Raw genomic sequence first — 19,543 nt, forward strand, 5'->3', positions numbered from 1 at the left:
ATTTGGCAGGTCGCTTTGTGCAACCTGCAATGAAAGACTCAGACAGATTTTGGTTCAATGCCTCTTCTCCACTACCCCACTCCTCCTCCGCCGCCGGCACAATTTCATGACAACCACCCCTAAAGGTCATGACGCATAGTCGGAAATAGTTTACTTGATCGATATATAATTGAAAACTGAGCATTTTCCATCAACGTATGTGGCAAGCGCATATTTTGCTAGAAACCAAAGAAAGAAATTGCTGCGACTGCCGCTTATGTATCCATAATGTAAACACCGGAAGAGCCGCTGGCGTAACGAACAAGGCATCTGGATGGGGAGCAAAGAACCTGTACTCGCCTCTCAAATGAATTCTGCAGTTTTTTTTCTTTTTTTTATCGAAATTGGTAGGATTAGGAGGGTCAATGAGACAATCAATAAGAAATAACAACAAGAATGGAAAACAAATTTCTCGTACAGCATGGATTGGTAAAGGTTTAGTCTTAATCCTTGTTGTACGAAAACAATATTCCGAGTAATATTGGTGTGGAAAAAGAAGAGGGAGAGAGGAACAAATAGGAAAAGGAGAGACATTTACAATAAATAGTTGTTGCTCCCACGAAAACGTGTGTGTTTTGGATGAGTGCTTTTTTTCGGTCATCAGTCCAGTCTATGGTTCTCACTGATATGCGTAATATGGATAGAGCTGTACATGTAAAATAAAGTTAATGATTTCTGTGTCGGGCTACCAACAACTCGTCAGTTATGGAGCATTGCACGCTTACCTCAATTCCTCAGGCTGTAAACAACAAGATACCATGGCAGGGCACTGATCTATAAGGAATCGATATCAGATGTATGTCGTGCAATAAAAAGCGGTAAAAATTCATTTCACGAACGGTAACAACAACACGAAAATAATAATAATAATATGAGAAGAGCGAAAGGAAGGCACTTCACTATCTCGCTGAAAGAGCGCGCAGAATTTTGAAATCACTGTGCAGCAAAAAGGCCGCGAGTCGAGAGGAATATTTCTCAGCACGCCACCGGGCTAGCAGCACAAACCGACAAACCGGAAAGCGCAGGGGAGGTGGCACAACAAATCCTGTGGGAGCGGAGCAGCTCCTAGAGCTCGCCCCCGCTTACTAAACAGCACACTGAGGCGGCTCCGCCCTTTCCGCCTGCGACTGATAGTGCCGTCCTTATTGAAATCTTCAAAGCGACGCCGACGCCGCCGCTGACGCGGCGCCCATAATCGCCGTCGCTTTTTCCGCCAGATGACGGCTGGCTGGCTTATGCCGACTCGTCCGCCGCCCGGGGGCGCACAGTAGTTCCGACCCTCCCCCCCCCCCCCTCCCCGCCATCACCCGTCATCCAGGCCCACAATTCTCGGTCCCATCCTCCACATCCTTCAACTCACTGCCTCCTTCAGAAAGAAAATGAGGGGTCGGAGCTCGAAAAAGAATGGTAGGGCCTGGGGGGTGGCGACACTTAGCAGAAGAAAATGTTGGGCCTCGCAAAATGAACACCAGCCCGTTTATATTGCGAATGGCTGTCTGCGAGGGGGAACGCTGCCGAGAAACGTCTTATTAAAATCCGTGGCAGAGGTGAGGGCAGGACAGGGCAGGGAGGCACAAAAAGAAAGCAAAGACCGCCATCGTTCTTCGTCACAGGCAGAGGCCTCTGCTACCAGCAGCTTCTTCCGGAGAACAAGGAGGTTGTGGCCTAGCGGAGCCTGAAGGACGGAGTTTCGTACCCCGGTGCTGTCTTTATGTACATGTGCTGTAGTTTTACACATAAAAACTAGGTATCGGCCACAACTACATTACTGGGCATTAAAATTGCTACACCAAGAAGAAATGCAGATGATACACGGGTATTCATTGGACAAATACGTTATACTAGAACTGACATGTAATTACATTTTCACGCAATTTGGGTTCATAGATCCTGAGAAATCAGTACCCAGAACAACCACGTTTGGTCTTGATACACCTGGGCATTGAGTCAACAAGAGCTTGGATGGCGTGTACAGGTACAGCTGCCCATGCAGCTTCAACACGATACCACAGTTAATCAAGAGTAGTGACTGGCGTATTGCGACGAGCCAGTTGCCCAGCCACCATTGACCAGACGTTTTCAGTTGGTGAGAGATGTGGAGAATGTGCTGGCCAGGGCAGCAGTCGAACATTTTCTGTATCCAGAAAGGCCCGAACACGACCTGCAACATGCGGTCGTGCATTATCCTGCTGAAATGTAGGGTTTCGCAGGGATCAAGTGAAGGGTAGATCCACGGGTCGTAACCCATCTGAAATGTAACGTCCACTGCTCAAAGTGCCGTCAGTGCGGACAAGAGGTGACCGAGACATGTAATCAAGGGCACCCCAATACCCTCACACCGGGTGATACGCCAGTATGGCGATGACGAATACACGCTTGCAATGTGCGTTCACCGCGATGTCGCCAATCACGGATACGACCATCATGATACTGTAAACAGAACCTGGATTCGTCCGAAAAAAATGACGTTTTGCCATTCGTGCACCCAGGTTCGTCGTTGAGTACACCATCGCAGGCGCTCCTGTCTTGTGATGAAGCGTCAAGGGTAACCGCAGCCATGTTCTCCGAGCTGATAGTCCATGCTGCTGCAAACGTCGTCGAACTGTTCGTGGAGATGGTTGTTGTCTTGCAAACGTCCCCATCTGTTGACTCGGGGATCGAGACGTGGCTGCACGATCCATTACAGCCATGCGGATAAGATGCCTGTCATCTCGACTGCTAGTGATACGAGGCCGTTGGTATCCAGCACGTCGTTCCGTATTACCCTCCTGAACCCACCGATTCCATATTCTGCTAACATTCATTGGATATCGACCCACGCGAGCAGCAATGTCGCGATACGATAAACCGCAATCGCTATAGGCTACAATCTGACCTTTATCAAAGTCGGAAACGTGATTGTACGCATTTCTCCTCCTTACACGAGGCATCACAACAACGTTTCATCAGGCAACGCCGGTCAACCGCTGTTTGTTTATGAGAAATCAGTTGGAAACTTTCCTCATATCAGCACGTTTTAGGTGTCGCCACCGGCGCCAACTTTGTGTGAATGCTCTGAAAAGCTAATCATTTGCATATCACAGCATCTTCTTCCTGTCGGTTAAATTTCGCTTCTGTAGCACGTCATCTTCTTGGTGTGGCAATTTTAATGGCCAGTAGTGTAATTAGCCCTGTACATCCACTAAGCAAGCTTCCTTAACAGGCGTTAGTGTGTGTAAGGGATTGATCTCTGAGTCACGTGCTTCCTGTCTTTCTAGAGACATGGTATTACCTTCTCCTTCTCCTTCTCCTTCTCCTTCTCCTTCTCCTTCTCCTTCTCCTTCTCCTTCTCCTCCTCCTCCTCCTTCTCCTTTTCCTTCTCCTTCTTCATTAACATTTTCTGTTGAAGTTGCGCTAGAGCTTTCATAGATCGCATTTACTACTTCTCTTCCCAGAATATCTCCATGTTCTATGTACTTCTGTACCGCTCTTCTTCCTAGGTCTTCAACATCCTTTTGCCTGTGCAACTGATTGATCCCCTTTCTTTTCCTGTGTACTTCTCTGCCATTAATCTGTGGCATGTTGCTCGGTATGTACTTGCTTCTCCAACTTTCCTTCCCTTCCACTTCGATCTGCAGCTCCGATCAGTTCTTCCCGCGTTCAATAGCTTACTTGGTTCTTGTTTTTCTTCTTGTCCTCCACATTTTTTCCCGTACTCTTTCCGTCATTCTATTCATGTTCATCCCAATTACGTGTCCCGCTAAACTTGATCTATTCCGTCTGAGTGGTCATGACAGTGACATTATATTCTGTGACAGTTTTTCCCTATGTCTTCTTATCCATCACTCGCTACATCTTCTGTTGCCCAGTTCTGTCCTCAGTGTTTTACTTCTTTCTTTCTCTAGTTCTTCTGAGCCAGCCCTCCTAGAGTGGTAGTCCTAGCCACATATAATACCACATTCCTTGTGGTGGCCTTGTCCGTATATATTTTCCAGCTATTCTATCTATCTCTTGTTTTACCAGAAGCTGACATCTTCTTCATTCTCTTTTTCCCTAATACCTCCTGTTCGTTCTTGTTACTAATTCCCCTAGTTATTTACATTTGCCCGGGTATTGCAGAATGCCTTCTGGTGTTTTCCAATCCCTACTGGTATTCACTGTATTTGTGCTGTTATAGGTGATCCTCAGCCCTACCCCAGGTTGTCGGTTTGTTTCTTTGCGTCTTCTGTCTCACTCACTGTCGCTATGTCGTCCGCAAAAAGTAGGCAGCCCACTTGGGCCCTATTTGGTTTTGTCCCCCATGTGCCTCTTTGGTATTCCTATTTCTCGTTCGTTGTTGTACACAGAGGACATTGCCCTATGAAGCAACAATACACTGGAAGATATGTGGCTAAGGGGACAGGCGCACTCCGTTGCTTTATTAGGAAATGTAGTTTTCCCTGGATTTTGATTGGCTGTGGGAGACAATGCAGATGCTCCTGCAGTGGTGCAGCAACACAAAAGAGGAGACCTCGTTTGGCGGTTATTAGGTGTGAAAACGATGGGATCGGTCGTGCATATACAAGTAATATATGTTATTGTACAAACAATTTCTGTTCATAGACCATTACTGTGAACTTTCTTGTGCGGACTAGTGAAAATCATATAATAATAACTCGCCATAATTGCAATACTCTGACTCATTTATCCAGTGCAACTCAATAAGGTCTTGGCAAGTTCAGCGAAGATTCGGGATGTGTGCTCAATGAGCAGGTGTCCACCTGTGACACCCCGCGTGAACTTTATAGGTGATACAACCAGTCACACTCTCACGTCCTTGGCAGTAGTGTCGTCTGTGCTATTTTTATAAGCTAGTATCGCAGCTGCCTGTATATGGCGCGCTTCGTAAGTTAGTATCATTTATTTAAATATGGGCGCCCCACTACCCCTCAGTGAACGACCTACATCTACATCTACATCTACATCTACATCTACATGGATACACTGCAAATGGCATTTACATGCCTGGCAGAGGGTTCATCTAACCACCTTCACAATTCTCTATTATTCCAATCTCGTATAGCGCACAGAGGGAACGAACACTAATGTCTTTCCGTACGAACTCTAATTTCCCTTATTTTAGCGTGGTAATCGTTTCTCCCTAAGTAGGTCGGTGTCGAAAAAATATTTTCGCATTCGGAGGAGAAAGTTGGTGACTGAAACTTCGTGAGAAGATTCCGACGCAACCAAAAACGCCTTTCTTTTAATGATGTCCAGCCCAAATCCTGCATCATTTCTGTGGCACTCTCTCCCATATTTTGCAATAAGACAAAACGTGCTGTCGTTCTTTGAACTTTTTCGATGTACTCCGTCAGTCCTATCTGGTAAGGATCCCACACTGCGCAGCACTGTTCTAAAAGAGGACAGACAAGCGTGGTGTAGGCAGTCTCCTTACTAGATCTGTTACATTTTCTAAGTGACCTGCCAGTCTTTGGTTAGCCTTCCCAACAACATTTTATATGTGTTCCTTCCAATTTAAGTTGTTCGTAATTGTAATACCTAGGGATTTAGTTGAATTTACGGCCTTTAGGTTAGACTGATTTATCGTGTAAACGAATTTTAACGGACTCCTTTTAGCACTCATGTGGATAGCCTCACACTTTTCGCTATTTAGGGTCAACTGCCAATTTTCGCACCATTCAGATATCTTTTATAAATCGTTTTGCAATTTGTTTTGATCTTCTGATGACAGCGTCATCGGCAAACAACCTAAGACGGCTGCTCAGATTGTCTCCCCAATAGTTTATGTAGATAAGGAAAAGCGAAGGGTCTATAACACTACCTTGGGGAACGCCAGAGATCACTTCAGTTTTACTTGATGACTTTCCGTCAGTTACTACGAACTGTGACGTCTCTGACAGAAAATCACAAATCCAGTCACGTAACTGACACGATATTCCATAAGCACTCAATATCACTACAAGCCGCTTTGTGATACAGGGTCAAAAGCCGTCCGAAAATCCAGAAATACGGAATCGATCTAAAATCCCTTATCAATGGCACTCAACAGTTCATGTGAATAAAGAGCAAGTTGTGTTTCACAAGGACGATGTTTTCTAAACCCATGTTGATTGTGTGTCAATGGACTGTTTTCTTCGAGGTAATGCCCATTGTTAGAATAAAATATATGTTCCAAAATCCTGCTGCATATTGACGTTAACGATATGGGATAAGGGGATAACTCCTACTACCTTTCTTGAATATTGGTGTGACCTGTGCAACTTTCCAGCCATTGGGTACGGATCTTTCGACGAGCGAACGGTTGTACATGATTGTTAAGTATGGAGCATACTCGGAAAGGAACCTATTCTACGTTACTCTTTTTGGCAGCTGCTCTCCATTCGAATTCTGGAATATTTACTTCTTCTTCTTTTGTGAAGGCATTTCGAAAGGCTGTGTTTAGTAACTCTGTTTTGGCAGCACTGTCTTCGATAGTATCTCCATTGCTATCACGCAGAGAAGGCATTGACTGATTCTTGCCACTAACATACTTAACATACGACCAGGTTTCGAGACATCGTTTCGTTGTGGGAACTGTTATAAACATCTCGCATTGAAGTCCGCGCTAAATTTCGGGCTTCTGTAAAAGATCGCCAATCTTGGGGATTTTGTATCTGTTTAAATTTGGCATGTTTGTTTCGTTGTTTCTGCAACAGTGTTCTAACCTGTTTTGTGTACCATGGAGGTTCAGCTCCGTCGCTTGTTAATTCATTTGGTGTAAATCTCTCAATTTCTGCCGATACTATTTCTCTAAATTCAAGCAACATCTGGTCTGCACTTACATTATTAATTTGGAATGAGTGAGATTGTCTCTCAGGAAGGCGTCAAGTGAACTTTTATCTGATTTTTTGAATCCATATATTTTTAGTTTATTTGCGTTTAGCACAATTTCGAATGATATTTTATGGGTACCACCGGAATTAAACATGTATTTTCGACAACATATCGAGGGTAAATTAAAGTCACCACCAACTATAATCGTACGAGTGGCGTACGTGTTTGAAATCAGACTCAAATTTTCTTTGAACCTTTCAGCAACTGTACCATCTGAATTTTGAGGTCAGTAAAAGGATCCAATTATTATTTTAATCCAGTTGCCAACAATGACCTGTGCCCATACTAACCAACAGGCAGAATCTACTTCAATTTCGCGACAAGTTGAACTACTTCTAACAGCAACAAACACGCCACCGCCAACCGTGTTTAGCCTATCCTTTCGGAACACCGTTAGGTTCTTCGCAAAAATTTCGGCTGAGCTTATATCCAGCTGTAGCCAGCTTTCAGTGCCTATAACGATTTGAGCATCAGTGCTTTCTATTAGCGCTCTGGTACTTTCCCAACACTGCGACGACAATTTACAACTGTTATACCAGTGGTTCCTGTAACTACGTTCTTCCTATGTTCGGCCTGCACCCTTTGTGACTGATGCCCTTCTTGTGTTTTCCCGAGACCCTCTAACCTAAAAAACCGCCCAGTCCACGCCACACAGCCCTTGCTTCGCGTGTAGCCGCCTTCTGTGTATAGCGTGGACACCTGACCTGTTTAGCGGAACACGAAACCCAGCCACGCATTGGGGCAAGTCGAGGAATATGCAGTCTACACAGTCAGAACCGTCTGAGCCTCTGATTCAGACCCTCCGCTGTGCTCTGTACCAGAGGTCCGCAATCGGTCCTGTCGACTATGCTGCAAATGGTCAGCTCTGCTTTCATCTTGCAAGCAAGACTGGCAGCCTTTACCACTTCCGTTATTCGATCGAAACCAGAGAGAATCTCTTCTGATCCAAAGTCACACACATCATTGGTAACGACATGAGCAACCCCCTGCAGTTGGCTGCACCCTGTGCATTCCACACATGTGGAATGTATACCTGCCCCCATTATCCGTCTACAGAAGCCGTTACGGAAGCAGAATGTAACTGTTAAAATTTTTTTGTGCTTATTTAAAATTCTTCACTTACTTTAAACACCAGAGAGTGTGAAGAACGCACAACGATGATTCTTCTGTATGAAAACGACTTGAGAGTAAACGAAGTTCTTCACTTGATTAGTAAAATCTATGGAGGAAACGGTGTAAGCGATGAATTGATACGAAAGTTGGTTGTTAAAACATGGTCGTAATAAAGTTCAGGAAGAAGTGTGAGATGGGGACCCCGTGTAAATACATTTGTGCTTAAAATCTAAGCAGCATGTGATGCAAGCTGTGGACAGAAGCTACACTACTACTTTTATTGATCTCAGCTTACCAGCAATAGCAAACGGCAAGAAATCAGCGAAAAGAGAGCACGGCAGATTCTTCGTCGCCTGTTGCACCTTCCAGGTGTGACACTGCGTACATCTAGTGGATGCCAATAGCCACAGTCAACTGGGAGTGTCAGCTTTATACGCCCAGCAACAAGAGTAGAAAAGGATGGATCTCTCACCCTGTGGCGTTCGCTGTGTTATTCGGTGGTTTGGTATTTAACTAATTTGTAATTGAGAAAAATGGCTCTGAGCACTATGGGACTTAATATCTATGGTCATCAGTCCCCTAGAACTTAGAACTACTTAACCTAACTAACCTAAGGACATCACACAACACCCAGTCATCACGAGGCAGAGAGATGTAAATGAAAACGATAATCTTATTTTATTGCAGTGAGTAATTACTAAATAACTATTCTGCCGGCTGAAGATTTGGTCAAGTTGCTAAAGAACTCCAAGTTAACGTTGTGTTAAAGTGTTGCCTGTAAGTTGTGTAAGTTTCACTAAATCACAATTCATACAACAGATTCTATACAACTACTGATTATGATGGAAACAGTTATCTTCAGCAAAATGATCATTAAAGCCACCGAATATCAGCCGCGCACAACACTGACGTATGTTACCTGAAACAATATTCTTCGCAACTCGTGCGTAATTAATTTCGGCTCCATACATCAGCTAGAAATGTTTGTTATATGGATAGTGCTATGGGCACTGTTTATAAACAACCAATCTAATTCGAATTATTTTCATTAAAATGAGTTCGGGACCACCGGTGCACATTTATTTTTAAACATTTTTATTAGCTTCGGCATTTATGTCTGCAGAGTTGCGTAATTTGAATTTGCCGCTGAGATAATTGTTAAGATGGCGGCAGGCAATTGATAGAGTCTTTCTATTGTTAGAGTAAATCTCCTTTTAACATGATAAGTATTTGAAAAGCTTATTAAACTTTACGTTCATATTGTGCACTCTTTAGACTAATTTCCATCAAGCAAACCTTTGAAATTTTCGTAAGAAAAACAGATAAAAACGCGATACAACTCGCTAGCATCAATGGCTGCGCTCCTTGCAGAGGAAAGAAATAATTAACGCAGATAATGCTTATTTAGAGAGGAATTAAAGTGACAAACAATTATTCACTCATATTTATAATAATGAACTCAATTCTCGAGTAATAATTAACAAATAATTACAATTTCTTAACAGACCTCACTTTGACATGCGTCTTTCGTCCGCAACCTATAAAAGCCAACCAACAAAAGATAAAAACAAAGGAAGACAAACGCAGATCATAAAAGGAATTTACAATTATCATTGTCTTTGTATGATACACATCGATATGTCCAATTACATCATAAAATGTTATATAAATAATTAATATTTATTTCACTGTTTTTTCGTATGTCGGATAGATAATGTTTATAACTGTTAGAGGCATAATTTCCTCTCATCGCACTGTAGCTAAAATTTATCTCGTGGATGCTACAACCCATAGTAGAAATGCCTGGCAATGAATCTCTTCTAATTAATATCTAAAGTTGTTTTATCACCCTCACTCCATTTGATCGTTAGTACCGATAGTGGACTGAGTAAATTCAAGGCGTGTGGCTGTGTTACTATCCGCTTCACACAGCTAAGAACGCAAAACTACATTGTAGGGGAACCAAGAAAATTTTAGCAAGTAATCCAGTTTTTTAGATTCAAGCGAGCAAAAGTGTAAATACTTTTCCTGAATTAAGGGCAATTTGGAAGAGCTGTCATACCAGTGTCGCTCTTAGAACATACATGTGTAGGTTGAACATCCTGATATTGTCACAAAATTGGATCTCCATTATTGAGATCTAGAGACTTGCCTTGGTTTCCTTTCTAGAACCCTCTTTCACAACTGGGGTTAGAAGATTAGGGCAGGTAATAATAATTACAAGTGTACTCAATCTTCTCAGCAACTTACAGAAGCCGGTGAAATTAACGATTACTACAGAGTCGTGTGAGAGCCTTTATAACACTTACCCCTTACGCTTAAGGTCTTTGGCCCACCGCAAGGAAATTGTTTGAGCGTCCAGTGCAGTACTGTGAACGGTGGGCTACATTTTGTTGACGGCTCCGTGTAACGGCAGAGAGACTTGCTTCGGCAGGGGATCTGATTGGAATGTCGAGACGGTCGTGTTGACCGCTAACGGGGCGGCCATGCTGTTGGAAATTTCTGTTTGCTTCTTATTTGGGCAGCGGCGAGTCGCGATTCTGAGTGTGAATGCCTGGATACACTGTCTTGCCTGGTGGACAGGGAGCTTTTGGCGGCTTTAATTTGATCAAGGAACAAAGTGGAAACTACGGTAAGCGTCTCACTCCGATGTTAACTGGTATTTACAATTCGTTGTGGCCTCTCAAGCTGGTGGCAGTTTGGTAATTGCCCTTCGGTGTATTCTTTGGTTTTCGTTTTACTGCCTGAAGACTAAATACCAGATTTGTTTGATGGATTTTAAATCCAGATTTAATTCAGTGCATTTGTCAGACTAGTACTGAAAAACATAGCGACTTTTGGTGCACTGTTTATAGGACTTGACACTGTAAGAAATTTAAATTCTTAAGAAAAGTACCAGCGAAGGGCTTTGCTTAATAAAGGTCTCTATTCAAGAGCTGCTTTCTTAGTTTTTGTAACTAATCTGAAACGGGGTTGGTTACCTCAGATGGAAACTATATTCTGATTTGATTGTCTGCAGTGGCGGTCAGAGGAAATTATACTGACAATTAACTAACAAAATTAATACTCGCATTGCTTGTAATACTGCAGCTACAGCCACTAACAGTGATAATAATAATAATAATAATAACAAAACATCCCAATACCACAACAGATAAATGCAGACTTAGCAAACAACAAATAGAAACAGTAGACCACATCACAAGCGGATGTACAATACTAGCAAATACAGAATACCCCAGAAGACATGATTATTATTATTATTATTATTATTAAGCATTACAATCCATGAAGGCTTTTTGCTGCAGAATGGACAATGTTGAACCACTTTGCTCTGTCTTTACAAGTAATTTGCCACTGTCTGTCATGTCCTAGTTTTCTGAGATCGTCTTGAATATTGTCCAAGTATCTCATGCGTGGGCGTCCAAGAGGTCGTCTTCCGGTGGGAATCTCTTCAGTCACTTTCTTGATGGTCCTGTTTGGTGGTGCTCTGATGACATGCCCTATCCATTTCAGTCTTTTGGCTTTAATTTTGGCCACTATATCGGAGTCTTTATATAATTTGTAAATTTCATTGTTATTTAGCAATCTCCATTCATCACTGATCCTATCTCTTATGGGTCCAAATATTTTTCTCAAAATTTTTCGTTCAAATACTCTTAATCTGTTTTCCTCTTTTTTTGTGAGAGTCCAGGTTTCAGATCCATAGGTGAGTACTGGTATAATCAATGATTTGTATACTTGTAGTTTGGTGTTCCTAGAAATTAACTTGCTTTTGAAAACTGTCAAGAGACTATAGTAGCATTTGTTAGCCTTCTGAATTCGTGATTCTATTTCAATTTTTATGGAGTTGTCAGAGGTTACTATTGTACCAAGGTAATTAAATTCATTTGTCTTTGTGAAAGCTGTGTTATTAATTTGCAGTACATTATTATTTGATGGATAGCGGGATAAGATAAAGTACATTGTTTTGTCTGTATTCAGCTGGAGGCCTGTGCCATTTGTGGCTTTAATTAATTGTGCTGTAAGAAGCTTCAAATCATTCTCACTGTCAGATAATAATGCAATGTCATCAGCGTATGCTACAATGTTAATTTTGCTTTCCAGTTGTGCTCCAATTTGTAGTAGCTTTACTTTTTGGATTATTCTATTGATTACTATGTTAAAAAGAACTGGTGAGAGTGAATCCCCTTGTTTGACTCCAGTTTTAACCTCAAAGTCTTCAGAAAGTTTGCTAGCTACTTTTATTTTGTATTTTGAGTTTAAAGTGCAAGATTTTATTAAATTTATCAATTTGTTAGGGATGCCAATCTGCCTCATGCACTTCCATAAATATTCCCTGTTGATACTGTCAAAAGCTTTTTTAAAATCAATGAAAAGCATATGTACATTTTGATTGAATTCATATTTCTTTTCACCCAACATCCTTAGGACATATATATTGTCAATAGTCGATCTGTTAGGTCTAAATCCACATTGGGCATCATCTAGGGAGTCTTCAACGTAAGGGCTTATCCTTGCTAACAGTATATTTGTCAGAATTTTATATGTTGTGTTTAGTAACGCAATTCCTCTGTAGTTTGAACAATTTGTTGGGTCCCCCTTCTTGTATATAGGGCACACAACTACTTCTTTCCAATCATGTGGGACCTGTTCCTGCTTCCAGATGTTGGTGATGATTTTGTGTAAGCAGTTTACAAAAGGAAATTTACTGAGCTTCCATATATCTGTGTCTATACCATCACTTCCAGGAGCTTTATGTCTCTTCAGCTTCTTGATGCTTTCTTTAATTTCTGCTAAGCTGGGCTCTTCGTCCGATGGGTCAGCAGTAAGATATTCATTGTCATCTTCCTGAGAGACGCTTATAGTTGGAGCATTTAGTAACTCATTAAAATATTCCTTCCATCTGTTAGCAATGTCACTTCTTTCTGTTAGCAAGGAGCCATCTGGGTCTGTTATGAACTGTCCATAATTTTTTATATTCCCACTTTTAAACATATTTATGCTCTTGAAAAATCCTCTGGAGTCTGTGGTACGGTCATTCTCAGCTCTTTTTAATTTGTAATTCATAAAATCCCTTTTCTTTTTCCTAATGAGTTTCCTGGCAAGTTTCTGTTTCTCTTCAAAAATAAGTTTGTTTTGTGTTATTGGTTTTTGTAGGAATTTTTCCCTTGCTAATTTTCTATCTTCGATAGCGTTCGAGCACTCGGCATCAAACCAGGGGTTCTTAGTTGTAGTAAAATGTCCCAAAACTGAGGTAGTTGCTCGTGTGATATTTTCTTTCAGAGCGTTCCAGGCTTGATTAGTATCATCATTGTTAATTTTACTTTCCACTTCAGGTTTGTGTGTTTCTAATTCTCTAATGTACTGGTTGAGAATGTTTGGGTTTTTCAGTTTCATTGTATTAAACCTAGGAACACCATTTAATTTAGACCATTTATGTCTTGAGAGTGAGATCTTGAACTTGGCTTTTACAAGAAAGTGATCCGAATCACAGTCTGCTCCCCTTTGACTTCTGATGTCATGTATGCATTTATGATGTTGTTTTTCGATTAATACATGATCAATTTGATTTTTTGTGATGCCATCTCTTGAAGCCCATGTTTGTTTATGTATATCTTTATGTGCAAAATATGTACTTTTGATCAACATGTTTTTGGAAGTGGCAAAGCTAATAAGTTTTGTTCCGTTTTCATTACTCTGCTGATGTAGACTATGAGGTCCAATTGTAGGTTTATAATGATTTTCATGTCCTAACTTGGCATTGAAATCTCCTAGAATTATTTTAATTGAATTTTTCGAGAATGTATCATATACCTGTTCCAATTTGTTGTAAAATTCTTCTTTAATATTGTCCTCTTTATCCTCTGTTGGAGCATGGCAATTTATAACATTTAAAGTCTTATATTTGCATTGAATCGTGATGTGAGATATCCTTTCATTCACTGCCTCAAATTTCCTAATAAAAGGTAACAATTTGTTGTTTATTATAAATCCTGTCCCTAGTGCATGTATTTGTGTATCATTTCCCCCATACATTATTGTATACTTATTTTTGTTTATACTTCCATTACCCGTCCATCTGGTTTCTTGTACTGCAACTAAATCCATTTTATACCTTTCAAGTTCCTGTATGACATTTATCAGTGATCCTGATCTATAGAGACTTAATACATTCCATGTTCCCATATTCATAACCTTTAAATTTTGCAAGTTCGTCATCAAGTTTGGTGGCCCAGCATTCTTGTCATTCTGATTCGTAGCAATCCATTTTCTCCTACAGGATCCTGTGATAGGGTCGCTGGCCCTAAGCACAACCCCCAACCTGGAGGACCAGGGTCTTGATTTCGGGGATGCCTACCCCTAGAGCAGTTGCTTTCACTTCAGCTAACGAACTTGCTCTGCCCGGCCTGTTGGTCCGCGGGAGGTATTTGATTTCCCTCCTACCACCCATATCTGGGAGGCGTTCCCCGATCCGCCACCTGGGGACGCGCCCTCTAGGAGTTACAGGCTCTCCCGAGGGCCAGAAGACATGATAATGTAGCAAAAATAATACATCAACAACCTGCCATACAACATAAAGTAATAAAACAACACGTTCCCACTTAAAAGTATGCACCACAAAATGTACTGGAGAATGATGAATACAAATTATACTGGAACAGAATCATTATAACAGATAAAACAACACCACATAACAAACCTGACATCATACTCACCAATAAAAAGAAGAAATTAACACAACTAATCGAAATATCCATACCCAGTACAACAAATATACAGAAGAAAACAGAAGAAAAAATTGAAAAATGAATCCAACTGGCTGAGGAAGTCAAAGACATGTGGCATCAGGATAAAGTTGACATCACACCAATTATACTATCAACTACAGGAGTCATAGCACACAATATCCACCAGTACATCAACGCAATACAGCTCCATCCAAACGTATATATACAACTACAGAAATCTGTAATTATTGATACATGTTCAATTACCCGAAAGTTCCTAAATACAATGTAACATATACCGTACAGTTAAAAGGAAGTCACGCTTCATCAAGGTCCGCGTCACTTTCCATTTTTAACCAGACAGGAAAGAGAAATAATATTAATAATAATAATAACTAATAGTAATAATGATAGTAATGACAATAATTGTGCTGTTAATAACAGTAGTGACGGTGCAGGTAAAAGAAGGATTTACAGGTCTGTAAAACAGACGTCTTCTGATATTGCGAGTTTTAGGAAATGGAAATTTTAAAGCTGAGAATACAGGGAAGTGAGCAAGATCAGGTTGGAAAGAGGGATGTACAAGGGTAACGAGGGCGTATGGGGACAATGATAATCCTATCATTGTTTTAGTTGATATGTTATAAGCTGCCCTCTAAAGATAGAAATGTTACTTAGTTCTCTAGTACGATGTGGGAGGGTGTTCCAGAGTCTGGTTCCTATTGCTTAGGACTAAGAGAAAGTGTCTGAAGCATTTAGAGAGGGCAGGGAGGCATAAAGGATATTGCTGGCAACAGCTGTTCCTCCGTATTTTTCGGACAAGTGCGTTAAGATCGAGAACATTTATGAGAGACAGTATTTATTGATAAGAGAATAAAGAACACAGATAGTTTGGAAATCTCCCCGTTTGTCTGCGCGCAGACGGGAAAGATGTGCATATGATGATGAAAGTTGATCAAAAGGTCAATCATCACAGATGTAACGTACACAGGTATTCATAACTAGTTCCAGGCACCATGAGCTTTCCTGAGAAAGGCCTTCAGTGATAACATTGCTGATATCAATAACTGAAGAATTAGTGTTTGTACAAGTTTCTTTCTCGGGGCAAGAGTGAAGAGCTTTTTATATTTTTGTAGGGCATGGAGAGGTGCCGAAGCCCTCTTGCACATTACAGTTACATCTTCAGTCCACTTCAGATTTTCATCTATTAATACTGCTAGACTTTTTGATGATGGAGAGCAACTGATATTTATTCCATTTAGGGTTAAAGATCGTAGGGATTACCAGTATTTCGGGCTAACGAGCCTCGAATGACCAACCAGTACCGTTTTGGTTTTGGATAGGGTGGACTTCAACCTTATTTCCTGCGTCCATTTTGACAATGCACATAGGTCAGTACTGAGATTCTCGATACCTGTCTTCAGATTTATACGAGCTATAAAGGAGGGCTACTATTTGTAACTGTTTGAAAATTTCATTTAAATTTGTTGGTCGCCATGGAGCCCCTTACTTGATTACTGTGTTTCTTTATCCTATTGCCTTTTAGGGTACTAATGCTGCAGTGGTGTCTCGTTGTTTATCGCTTGAGCCGTCATTATTCTGACTGTATACTAGAGCGAAAAAGGCGTTAGAGTGTAAATTGTCTTACTAAAGTGTCGTCCTGGTAAATTAAGAGAGCTAAACGATTTTTTTGTTTTTGGTATTTCATTTCATTGTTACTTAAATTAATTGCAACCCTAATTATTCGCTTGATCTCTACAATTACAATCATTACTATTATTATCATTAAAAAAGTAAACCCACCAAATAAGTTTTCTGTCCCGCTTTTCGTGTTTTATTGCAAGTCTGACACTTCCAAAAGCTGCCCCAGACTGCGTGATGTATTAGCGGGTAATACCGATCCCAGTGGATTAACTTTCAGTAAATGATGACTAACTGACAACCTCAGCTGCCGACAGGTGTTGTTGTTATACCTCGATGTGGACAGCTGAAAATGTGTGCCCCGACCGGGTCTCGAACCCGGGATCTCCTGCTTACATGGCAGACGCTCTATCCATCTGAGCCACCGAGGACACATACGAATAGCGCGACTGCGGGGACTTATCCGTTGCACTCTTCCCGGGAGACTCACATTCCCAAATGTCCACAATTCTACATATGTATTGTACCTTATAGACATTTGCCCACCCACTCATTACTCGCGCACGCTTTGGCGATTCCCGTAAGAGTTTGGGCAACCTGTGCGCATTCGCACAGGCGAAGGTCAATGGCTGGGTAGCCTTTTAACTATATATATGAATACAGTAACTTGTTCTCGAAAGAACAGTTACTGTTGATGACCGTGCAGCTTTTCCCTGGAATAAATGATGACTAACTGACAACCTCAGCTGCCGACAGGTGTTGTTGTTATACCTCGATGTGGACAGCTGAAAATGTGTGCCCCGATCGGGGAATGTGAGTCTCACGGGAAGAGTGCAAGGGATAAGTCCCTGCAGTCGCGCTATTCGTCTGTGTCCTCGGTGGCTCAGATGGATAGAGCGTCTGCCATGCAAGCAGGAGATCCCGGGTTCGAGTCCCGGTCGGGGCACATATTTTCAGCTGTCCACATCAAGGTATAACAACAACACCTGTCGGCAGCTGAGGTTGTCAGTTAGTCATCATTTATTCCAGGGAAAAGCTGCACGGTCATCAACAGTAACTGTTCTTTCGAGAACAAGTTACTGTATTCATATATAACTTTTAGTAGTTTGAAAGTTTTATCTGACGTATCCCAGATGTGGCTCAAGGAGCGTAAATGGAATAAGATAAATGTTCGATCTTTGAAGAAGAGTGAATGCAATGCTCGTTTATTTCATTGAAACACTGATATAACTGATCGTTGGGTTCGGACACTGTACACAACGAAAACATCGCCACAATGAAAACAACAAATCTGTTGTAGAACAAGTCATATTTGCTGTCTGTGGGGCATCTAACAGCAGAAAAGTGGTTGGAAGGGAAGAGATCGTAGAATCTAAATGAAGACCGAAAATAACAATTATTTATTTGCTGTAATGATTGACACAAAGTACCGTAAATTTAACGGAGAGCAATCTTCTCTGAAATGCAAATCAAATTACAAAATGGCTGTAACACCGTGCTGAGGTACCAAAACGAGTCGAGGACTGTATGGAGAAAGTAAATCAAGATCTGCTCGTTTGGGCAGCGCACAAACTCGAGGTTAACGTTTAACAGGATGCTAGAAATTATAAACAGAGTTTAAATCGCTCTACCACGATTTGCGAATGTTTAAATTCTCCAAATCAGCTAGTTTGCACCATTCTGCAGCAGACAGAGACCACAGACAACTTCCTATCAACGACGGCCCAGAGGCATCGCCCATAGTCTAAGTTCAGCTCATCAACTGTGTAGTCACCACTATGTGGAATACCTCGTTTCCTAGAAGTAAAGCTGACTGTTCATGCAGCAAGAACACTGTTTAGCTAACTTTATGATTCTACAATGAAATTTGTATACGGATTCATGGATTTTATTATCTGACACCAATGCTTTTACATCATCTAATAAAATACTGCAAATGCTTTTATGAGCCTGATGATGGTCAATGGACCGATACTAGTTGTTTAGAGATTTTATCAATAGCTCTTGGCGGTGACCATGACATTCGTCGGAAATCTTGTAGTTCAGGCGCTCCTGACGCCCCTGTCACCTTTGCGCCATAGGCACGGCTTGTGCCTTAAAACGGCTCTTGACGGTGCGCAGTAAACCGCGACGTCAAAGGACCGTAGTAAGCCATTAGAACTGCGAAAACAAAATGGCACAGCCCATCTCCACTCTGTCCACGGATTACAGAAGTGCAACTTCAAACAAACAAAAATTTAATAACTTCAGTTTATTTTTTCGAGCTGATGATAAAATCTTTATGACTACCCCTCGTCAACGATTTATCGGACAGCCTCGCTGGGATTCACACAAGTTAAAAGCAAACCCTTGGAACAGCTTTGAATACTTTTCCCCAGACAAAGATTTAACTAAAACGCTCTAAATCGGCAAACTCAGTAACTCTTTGTTTGCAAGAAGCACCTAAATCTATGATGTTTAATGTAATACATTGATTCCATAACTCATTGTGAACCGTCTTTCGGCTTTTTAAACCATCTTCAGAGAACTTAAGAGCAAAGAGATAGTTCACATCACATCAGTGACATTTTGTAGCTGTACGAAGATTGTTTATACATAGATATATTATCTTTTACCTTTCATCGTTGAATGATATCGTATATTTCAATTTTAATAATTCTAGCTTTCTTCAGGTACCGGCAGAATATTCGAAAAATGATAAACATTTTAACCGTAACGTTTTAACTATAACACTTTAACCGTAATACAAGTAATATATGAAAGGTACAGGAAGCAACCATCTTACACAAACTCATGTTTTCTGGTAGAAAAAAATTAATTTCTATGTGTATATTCTTTCTTTGACATGTGTATAGTGGTATTCTAAATGAAAATATGGAAAAGGGAAACCTTGTATTGTGTGTAAAGTGTAAATCATCCATACTTCAAGTTTTTTCAACGAAAGTCTAAAACACTGAGTATTCTTTGTGCGAAAGTTCATTTTAGTCACACCTATTTCGACATAAAAATGAATTTTTTGTGTAAAACGGCCATTGGGCACCGCTACATACAAACAATGATGAAATAAATGTCCCAAGATGAGAGTCTAACGTTCTAAATAAGTGGTGGATTATCATAAAAAAAGTAATTGCGGTAGTGTGTTCGCAGTTTCAGGGATAGAAAGGTAA

At 41.0% G+C, this 19,543-nt stretch overlaps 2 non-coding genes across 2 annotated transcripts; one reads left to right on the top strand and one right to left on the bottom strand.

Annotated features, from left to right (window-relative positions):
* Positions 1 to 16,733: 16,733 nt before the first annotated feature.
* On the bottom strand, positions 16,734 to 16,807 carry Trnat-ugu. Its single transcript has one exon. It is a non-coding gene; the product is annotated as a tRNA-Thr (tRNA).
* A 441-nt stretch (positions 16,808 to 17,248) lies between these two features.
* Trnaa-ugc lies at positions 17,249 to 17,322 on the top strand. Its single transcript has one exon. It is a non-coding gene; the product is annotated as a tRNA-Ala (tRNA).
* The last annotated feature ends 2,221 nt before the right edge of the window (positions 17,323 to 19,543 follow it).

Source organism: Schistocerca piceifrons, chromosome 4 (genome assembly GCF_021461385.2).
Source record: "Schistocerca piceifrons isolate TAMUIC-IGC-003096 chromosome 4, iqSchPice1.1, whole genome shotgun sequence".
In the NCBI taxonomy this organism is placed as follows: domain Eukaryota; kingdom Metazoa; phylum Arthropoda; class Insecta; order Orthoptera; family Acrididae; genus Schistocerca; species Schistocerca piceifrons.